The sequence below is a fragment of the Alligator sinensis genome, unplaced genomic scaffold (genome assembly GCF_000455745.1).
Source record: "Alligator sinensis unplaced genomic scaffold, ASM45574v1 scaffold637_1, whole genome shotgun sequence".
NCBI lineage: Eukaryota > Metazoa > Chordata > Crocodylia > Alligatoridae > Alligator > Alligator sinensis.
The window spans coordinates 1,103,748-1,113,573 of NW_005842368.1; the positions used below are offsets into that span (position 1 = coordinate 1,103,748).

At 50.3% G+C, this 9,826-nt stretch overlaps 1 protein-coding gene across 1 annotated transcript in view; it reads left to right on the forward strand.

Moving 5' to 3' along the window:
* Positions 1-1,471: 1,471 nt before the first annotated feature.
* Positions 1,472-9,826, forward strand: part of EXTL3 (exostosin like glycosyltransferase 3) — a 169,991-nt gene continuing 161,636 nt past the window's right edge. The window contains 1 exon segment of the mRNA XM_014522552.2: positions 1,472-1,667. The gene's annotated coding sequence lies outside the window, so the exon portion shown is untranslated.

Genomic DNA, 9,826 nt, shown 5'->3' on the forward strand with positions numbered 1-9,826 from the left:
TTGAAATGTGAGCCTTTTGAAGGAAAACAGTCTTGTTCAAATGAGTAATCAGTGAGTTTGTCCTGTAATTCACACAGTTCTGCAGTTTGCCCTTCTTAAGCATTGTCTGTGATCTGATCAAGCTATTCCTATTTATTTTGTGCTTGAACTTTAAATTGCATACACAGAAGCCACAGAAATCTGCAGAGTGTAGCAGCAAGGTGTTTTTGGTGCCATAGCTAAAGTTGCCCATGACGTCTTGTCATTTGGTATCGTCACCAGTGTTACGGTTGCCACAGAAATGTCTATCTGTAAGAGAGGTTTTTAGGCAGTCCTTGACCTGACCACAGAATCACTCTGTCTTTTCCTTGGCACCCATCACGGTGAGCTTGACGTATAGGCTATGATGATCCTTACTTTGAGATGTTCAGCCAGTTGGTGATCCTCTGGTCCATCGCTTAGGGTCATGTTGATATGATCCTTCCATCGGACATGTCTTTTTTTTTTTTTTCTTGATCTCCTGACTTTCAAGAGACCTGAAATATGGTGATCCCCAAGTCATTCATCAGCAGGGATATTTTACTTCTCTGCCAGCCTGTTCTAGGTTCCAGTGCTTATGGTTTCCTTTGAGATCTTCAAAAGCTATCCCTGCTCTGGCACATTACCTCATGCCAGACACCAAATGTAACTTTGCGCTGACGTTCTTGTGACCAGAGGAATGGCACGTAGCTGGTTAACGTCAGCGTTAATAGCTCTGCATGTAGACAAAGGTTTGAGAGGTCTTGGTGTCTGCTGAACAGTCTGGTATCTTTCTTTGAGCACTTTGAATGGCTACAGTTTTCAGATATTTTAGCACTGATGTCCTCATCGCTGTTTCGTGCCTTTATCCGGCTGAGAGCAGGTATTATTATGCAGAGCCCCAGCAGAATTGCCTATGTAAAAAAAAAAAAAAAAAAAAAAAAGTAAACAACTGTAAAGCGTGCAAACTACGGAGTATATAGTTCAAGAATTAAGTAACTCAGATATTTTATCTACATCGCCTTTTGTTATAACTCCCATTGAAGAAAACCTGTTATGCTTAGAAGTTTAACTACAATTGTCAGCCTGTCCTGGCGGTACAGGTAGATGCTAATCCTTTACTAATGCAAGCGTCTCCTGGTCCCTGAGGGGAGGATCTGAGCCTCTGCAGGCAGATGCTTTGTTACCTCCTGGCAGGAGGGAGAGGAAGCCGCGGCCCCTGAGGAGACCTGAGGCCATTGAGGCTGCCTCAGCACCTGCCCCCTCTTTAGGCGGGAAAAGGAACTGGCTCTCACTGCGCCTGCGCGGCGTGGGAGCGCTCCGAACGCGGCGGCTGCTGCTCTTCGGCAATTTCCGTCACTGTCCGGAACCCTCCGAGTCGGCTTCGGGTCCTCTCTCGGCTCCCCCCACGCCTCGTCCGCCTTCGGCAGCTTCCGGCGCTGCTGTCGGAAACTGTCGAAGAGGTGAGAGCGGAGGAGGAGGTGGAGCTCGGCCCGGCGGCTTGGAACGAACCAACTGCGTCCCTGGCGCGGGGGGAGAGCAGGGTAGGCCCAACGGAGCGGGGGGAAGAGAGCACAGTGTCCGCGGCGCCCCCTCCCCCCCGCGCTCTCAGTGGACGGGGCGGAGCAGACCCACGGCCCCGCGGCTCCCCCGGGGGTCAAGTGAGGACGGTAAGGGGGAGCGTACCATGTGCGGCGTGGGGGGGGGGGGCAACTCTGTGCTTGGGACAGCACCACTTTGCGGGGGGGCAGGCCCAGGAGCTGAGACATGTCGGCATGCGGGGGGGAGGGGCACCCGGCATTGGGGGGGCACCCCTGGGGGGTGGGGGAGGGGCACCAGGCATGGGGGGCGCCCTGAGATGTGGAGGAGGGGCACCAGACATTGGGGGTGCCCCAAAGAGTGGGGGGAGGGGCACCAGGCATGGGGGGCGCCCTGAGATGTGGAGGAGGGGCACCAGACATTGGGGGTGCCCCAAAGAGTGGGGGGAGGGGCACCAGGCATGGGGGGCGCCCTGAGATGTGGAGGAGGGGCACCAGACATTGGGGGTGCCCCAAAGAGTGGGGGGAGGGGCACCAGGCATGGGGGGCGCCCTGAGATGTGGAGGAGGGGCACCAGACATTGGGGGTGCCCCAAAGAGTGGGGGGAGGGGCACCAGGCATGGTGGGGTGCCTCTAGGGGTGGGGGGAGGGGGCATTGGACATGGGGGTGCTGCCAAGGGTGCCCTGGGGTGCAGGGGCACGAGGCATGAGCAGCCCGGGGTGCAGCAGGGCAGGGGTGCTGTCCCCACTGAGGCCCCCCCAGTTGGGCGGTGTGGGGCGCGAGGTGCGGGCAGTGATCGTGTCCATCTCGCGGTGCCACTCGGGCCTCGTCTGGAGCCCCCCGTGCCCCGCTCTGGGGTCCAGGTCGCGGGAAGGGATGTCGGACGGGGTCCCGAGGCGGTGACCGCCCAGGCCTGGCAAAGCCGGTGCTGCAGGGGGCGGCCGAAGGAGCAGGGCAGGTGCAGGAGGCGCCCCTCCGCTCCGGTCAGACTGACATGGCGTGTCGCATCACGTTGGTACGGAGTTGGGTGGGGGTTTGCCTTCCTCCTTCCTCTCTCAAGTTTCATAGTGTACAAGCAGGGCATCGGCAGAAGAGACACTGAAGAGGCCAGTCCTGTTCAGCAGAGAAGAAATGGTTGGCGGGGGGAAACCCTAGATATTAAAGTGGAAAGAGGAAGGGTATAGACCGTCTCTTTTCCACCCCCCCCCAACACAAGGAGGGGTCACAGCACAAAATGAGCAGCTTGTTCATTTAAAACGAGCTCCAAGAAGTTTTTTTCCACCCAATGCATCGTTCCGGTGTGGCGCTGGATGCCCCTAGACATGGTGAGAGTTCAGCCACATTCAAACCAAAAAAGAGAGACCAATAGAAAGGTCTAACTCGTGTTCGTTTAATATTTCTAAAAGTCTATTTAAAAATCCTGGAGGAAAGGGGCATTTGTAGCTATTGAGCATGGGAATTAGGGGGACAGCTTCTGTATCAGAACTTCCTGGACCTTGAATGCTGGGGACAGGGACCCTGGTTGGACCCAGTTCACTCTCCTTTCCAGCATCTGCTCTTTGCTGCTGTGCAACACAGGCCTATTTCTTGCTTTCAAGGGATCATGGGCTGCTGCCTGCCAGGAAGAGCTCCCTTAGAAGGGGAGGCCACCGCGGAAATAACTCCTTTCTTGGGACAAAAGAAAAGGCAAAACAGGTGGGAGTGATGGGTAAAGGTTCAGAGTGAGTGCACCAAGCAGGGACACGACGCGCAGCACACCCGACAGTGCCCACTGGCCCTCGAACAAGTCTAAGGAGCCAGGGGTTGCTGCCCAGTGATACTCAGCCTGGAGACATGAGTGGACCAGGGACAGGGAAACGGCCCTGCAGTCCCTGGGGGTCCTCCTGGCCAGATCCTCCTACCTGGTCAGGTACACAGTTCATGGGAGACTGGACAAGGTGGACCTATGGTCTGACCCAGTACACGGCAGGCTTTACTTTCAGGGTTGTGGCCACCTTGGGGCTTTCTGTGTTCAGCATCTCTCCACAGGTGTGCGGTCCCCTGGCTCTTTGCTGGATGGCACTGAGGATCTGGCCACTGTCACTGCTGCTTGTAACTAGTGACTTGTTTCCTCAGCTTTTTTCCCTCCTGTATTTTTTTTTTTTTTTTTTTTTTAAGGCACCCTTCCCTGCCACCCCTCCAGTTGTCTTTAAATATAAGCACGTCTGCTGAAACACAGGCTGGGGAAGACCCGAGGTCCATGCAGCTCTCTGTCCTGTATTGTGGCAGGGTTGTATAAGCAAGATAAATGCAACCCTGCAGTGGGCAGGTGGGAGCTAATCTGTCTTCTGCATTTGGCCCCTTCCTCGTGTCTAATGCTCAAGGGTACCAGGCTGCAGCCCCTTCACTGTCTCCTTCAAGAAGCAGGGCTGAGGCTGTGGTTGCATTACTTGTCTGTGGCCCCATCAAGTCCCAGGACCTCCTGGTCACCCTCCTGGTCCTAGCTAAGCTAGCCATCTGCCTAACCAGGAAGGGGGAGACCCCCAGTGACTCTGGGGGCTTCTTCCTGTCCCTCGTCCACGCATGTCTCCGGGCAGAGTTTTTCACTGGGCAGCATCCACTGGCTCCTTGGACTAGTTCGAGGGCCGGTGGGCACTTGTATGCTCTGCTCGGAGTCCCCTTGTTATTAACCCCTGACCCTCACTGCTGTCCCTGTTTTAGTTGTCCCAAGGAATCTGTTGGTGCACATGTAATAACTCCTCCAGCAACACAGGCGAGGGGGGTTATCGTTTCTGTTTGGGCCTATGCCCATGATCCTTCCATGCATCAAATAGGCCTCGTCTGCAATGCCCTCTGGTTTAAGCCCCGGAGTGCTGTGGTTAACATTTTTCCAGATGTGTTTGGTTGAACAGCGTCAATTAAAATCCTGGCTTTATCTGTTGCTCATATGAATGCCAGTGTCATCTGTTGTCTGTGTGTTGCTGGCCTCAGTTTCTTCCTGTGGCCTTGAGTGCCACGGTTTAATTGAGCTTCAAGAAAAAAAACTTGTTTTTTTTTTTTTTAGTATTAGCACTGAAATGTTGCCTTGGTCTGATGTAGAGTCTCACCAGGGTGTTGCAAGATCCTTTCAGGGGTGATGCAGGGTGCCACACAATGCTACCATTGGGTACTGTTAGGTGTGCAAACATGATTCACAAGAAAAAGGCAGAGACTTAAATCCATAGTATCAAAAGCCCTGTTGTGGGCTTTCTGAATACTTGGCAACAGAAAGTGCTCGGTTATCTCTCTGTCCAAAATCAAGGGAAAGCAAAGAGCTGACATTTTCTGAGGGGTGCCTTAAGTCTGAAAAGGTGGAGAACCATTTCTGTAGTGCTATGAGATGTGGGGATCAGAAACTTCAGTCGTGTTGGTCACGAGCAACCATGATAACTTGAACATTTACAGATCTGAATGAGGTTTGTAGGAAACTGGCTGCTTCCTTGAGGTTTTAGTCTGGTCAAAGAGTGCCGTTGGGGTACGTTAGTACGATTGCTGATATCGGGTGAAGCAGCTGAGGAGTAATAGCATCGCTTCCAGATCTAGATCTGCTTATTTCTTTTTTTTTTTGTTTCCAGCTGCGAGGGGTTTGGTTGCATATGCTAAGGGTCAAAGAATTCGTGGCGACTTGCTGCCTGACTATCGTTCCCTAGTTCTTTTTAAATACAGGCTAACGCACCATATGTGGAGATGGGCACTTGGGCTATCTTGGCTCTAAAACAGGGGTGCAGCCCCCAGCATGCATGCCACAAGTGGCACGGGCAGCCTCTGCGTGTGGCATGTTGCGGAGCAGGGAGAAAGTTGGCAGAAAGTTGACCAGAAAGCAGAGCAGCAGATTGGGCAGGGGAAGCGGGGTTGGAGTGGCACACGGGGAGCGGGGTGCAGGGCTTAGTTGGTGGCACACCTGGCAGAAAGTGTGGCCCGGTTCTTTGGGTAGATGTGATATCTTTTATTAGACCAACTGAGTAGTTGGGGGGAAAAGTTCTTTGCAAGCTTTCGGGTGCAATTGCCCTTCTTCAGGCAGAGGGAGTCTGCTGTTCTGCCAGAAAATTTGACCTTTGCTGCTCTGAATCTTTTTTGTTTCTGGAGTGTCCAATTTCAGAAAAGTAAGTTACTGAGATGCTGCTGCCACTTGCTCATTTGGAAGAGTAAAATATGCTATGAAACCGTATCCTGCAAACCTGTACACACTCATAAAGAGAGCTGTGCTGGTGAGCGTTTACAATATTGGGATCCAAGTAGGGTAGCCATATGTTTGCTTTGGCTGGTATAGTCCTGGATTTCGAAGGCTGGTCCCAGAGGGCTGGTGAAAACCGAAACGAGAGTCCCAGAATTGCAGGGGTGCTGGGTGCAGTCCATCAGGGTATTTGTGCTATCTATTTATGCCATGAGGGGCCTGATACTTATTCTGGCAGCACCGTCCTAGCCCTTTCCCGCTGTCTGCTCCAAGGTGTGCATGACAAGCAAAATGCCTTCATGTGCCATGCTTTGGCACCCATGCAAGGGGTTGCCTACTTGTACTAGGAGCGCCTAGCCCTGCCCTAGGTCTAAGAGAATTATTCCTCTGTGCATGTTAAAACAAAAAAAAACAGAGGAAAAGTTTCTGACTGCACTGTCAATTTATTTAAGGACATGGACACATGAACAAGCTACTGTCAGGTGAGCTAGGGCATGAATTTGCTGTCAGCTAGCCTGCAATACATGCTAGTCCATTGTCAATGCATTGTAGCTCACCACACTTTCACTGGGCCATAGGCTGCTTCCCGCAGGGTAGGAGCCTGCACCCGGGCAGTCGCTGCCAAGGAGCGGATGCTCTGGACGTCCACACCCAAACCTACTTTGCAGTAACTTGTTTGCATGCTCTTCCTCTGCGACTCTGCTCTAAGCACCTCACAGCCTCCGTCTTGTACGGCATTGGTGTTCATCGAATCATAAGCTATTTGCCCTGTGGGGGTAAAATAGACATTAAATGAAGGAATCTAACTACTGTGTTGGTAGACAGCAACTGAAAAATGGGGGAGGCTGCATTCAGCAAGTGGCTATCCTATGTAAAGGTCTAATCTCCAGGAGGAAAAATGTGCTCTCCTCTTTTTTTTTCTTCTTCTTCTTCTTTTTCTCCTTTTAACGTGACATATAGTTTGAAAGACCCATCATCACCTTCATTTTGGCTTTATCTGTGTTCATGTAGCGCTGTGTTTTGGTCCTTGCTCTTCAGTTCTTCACTCCAAGTAGAGCAGGGTGCCCAACCCACAAGTGGCATGGATGGACGGCCTGTGTGTGCCATGCGGCAGGTCCGGGAGGGGGAAGGCCAAAACAGTTTTCTGAAGCGGTGATTTTTGGAGGGGGGGTGTTGTATGTGTTGTGCGTTACTCGTGGGAGGCGCTGTTGGCTTTGGTAGAGGCAGAGTGGAAGAGCCAAATGCAGAAACTGAAGCGAAGCAGTCATGTGCTGACTTACGGCGGATATTTCTCAATAACTAAGTGGAACGGCTATTCAAACAGTGACGACAGACTCTTTGCTTTTCTGGATCGCTCTGATGTGCGGCTCTCGGGACGGTCAAGACAATTGGCTCAATGTTGATCAGGTGAGACCTTTTCCTTGGCAGGCTTGGAGAGCTTCATCCCGTGCTGCTGGTGCCCATCCAGGGACCACCTTGATTTCCCTTTACCCCCCACGCCCCTCTCCAGACACTGGCGATTCCCTGAGGTTACATTTTACAGCATTTTTGCTATTTGTTTGCATTTATTTTGCCCCATGCTTGCAGTCTCCCTCTGTCTCTCCTTTCTGTCTGCTGTCTGAATCCACCCCTATCTCTCCTAATTCCCTTATTCCTATAAACTTTTGACAGGAGCCCCCAAGTAAAAATAACAAAACATTAACTAAAACAACCGTGCTAATAACCAGCCATGTTGTTTTTGTTCTTTGGTTAGAGTCCTGTTCCCCACCCAGCATCCTTTATAGTTTAGATTGCAAGTGCTTTGTGGTGGAGGCTGCCTTCAAATGCACTGGGACGTGCACTGCACAGTGCCTGGTATTTGGTGGATGCTACTGAAACAAAGGTGGTTATAAGCTAAATGCATAGCAAACACCACCAGTGTTGGTTTGAAGTTGGCAGAAAGTAGGGCAGTGTGGCACTTTTTTTTTATAGCCTGCTCTTGTTAGATGCATCTGGTGTCTATAAGGTGCCACACTGCCCTGCCTTGTGCATGCAGATGTTAGCCATTTTACACTTACTTATTTCCCTAGGAAAGAAACACGTGCACGTGAAGGTTCATGTTTAGGAGATGACTGCCTGGCAAGTAGGAGTGTGATTTGTGGCACAGGTAAGCACTTGTGCAAGCTTTCAGCTAGCTAGAATAGGAAACTGCAGCACTGTGGGTTCAACACAAGCTAACAGCCAGATGGTGTATCCAGGATCTCCAGTGGATTTGCACAGCCCATGTCTAAACCCCAGGCTCTGGCATCTTCACTTCTGTTGTCACCTGTGCTGGCTAGCTTGAAAGCTAGCATGGGTGCCCATGCTGTGTTGCAGTTGCACCTTTCCTTGCGCTAGACATGTCCTAGATGTCCAAGAGCTGTTCTTCAGTTATGATTTCAAGCGCTACTTAATGATGATTGCAGTGGTGGCATTCGGCTACTGCCGCTAAGCTTCAGGTCATTGCCTGTCATGCAAACGAGTCCAATGTGGTTGGGAGAATAGGTGCAAAGCCCATTAAGGCCTGGGTTTTGTTAGGCTTGTTAAAGACCAGAGCTACCTACAACTCCACTGCTTGCAGGTAATCGATTGTGTGGGAGCAAGGACTCTTGCGTGCTAGCCCACCAGGTAAATCGAGGTGATTTGCACAGCAGACGCAGGACCGCTTTTGAAGTACGAATTGAAATCCTATTTTTTGAGAAATCATTGCTATTAGTTAATTGAAGTCTGTTACCAGCAAGAGCAGTTTAGTGGCCTGAGTAATCTGTTGCAAATGGATTTACCTCTGAAAATGTTGAAGTGGCACCGAATAGCTTAAGTTTAATATTTGCTTAGCTTTAAAATGACTGTAATCTTGTAGGCAATGTCCAACAAGTTCCAGTATCTTAATTTTTTTTTTTTTTTAAATCCACCATTTACTTGCTGAGGAAGTTTAAAATGCCCAGTGTTTATGTAACTCTTGCATAGACTGTGCTTTTTCTCCCTCTGCTGACTTTGTTAGCTGCTACCTGCTGATAACCAGCAAACCCAGTTGGGAGAGGTGTATTTGCGCAACCAATAAGTCTGTGAAGTTAACTTACCTGGGTCTCTGTTGGCTAATGCTAACGGAAATGCATAAACTACACAATATCATTGAGGAAATGCTGTTTGTTTGTTTTTGTCATTTTTTGCTTTGTTTGGTCAGTCTTTAAACACCTGAAGGTATCGCCCCAGGTAAGGGACTTGCTTCAAGATACAAAACTGAAACAGGCTCTCTGAATTTTGAAGCTCGCAACCCAGTTTTTTAGATGGGTGACGTCTAATTGCAGTGTTTGCATTTCCTTGGTGTGTTAATAATTAAGCATGCAGATATTGTTCCTTTCTATGCATGCAAGAGGTGGTGTCCCGAGTGGGATCAGTGAGTGAGATGGGCGTTTTTATAGGAGTTTTGTATTGGGAGGGCGTGAGAGTCCAGAGCATGGGTTTTTTTTTTTTTTTAATCTTATGCCTGTGCATGGCCGGCATTTCAGATGTTGTGCAGTTCATTTCAGTTCAGTGCATGTAGCCTTGTGTTGCCGAAGGCGGTCATGCTGACTTCTGCTTGTGCAGGACAGGTTGTCCATTCGCGATATGCACACAGACAGAAAAGCACATCGGACGAGTTTGGCGTCCTTGGGAATGCCTGCTGAGTTATGAGGTCCTCTTAAATTTATGCCAGTAAACCAAGCCTTTATGAATCGACTTTAAGCAAGTTGTCTAGGCCCAGATGCCTAAGAGCGCAGTTGAAGTTTGGGCGATACCTTTAGGCTGTATTTAAGTGTTGAGCACCTGCAGTCCCAGTCAAACTTGCTGAAAGGTTCAGGTTTGGCACTTGTGAAAGATTAGGGGTCCTTTCTTTCCATGTGTAGAAAAGTTTGCACGAGGAAAGGCCTCCCTACTTTCCTTGCACTGTCTGATTAACATCTTTGGTGCGAAAGCAGAAGACTGCCTTCCCCTCCTGCTGCAGTGCATCTGTAGTTGAATTTAATGTGAAATGAAGTTGCACTGAGTACAAGGAAGACTTTTTTTTTTTTTCCAGACTGTGCTGCAACCCATTCCTGC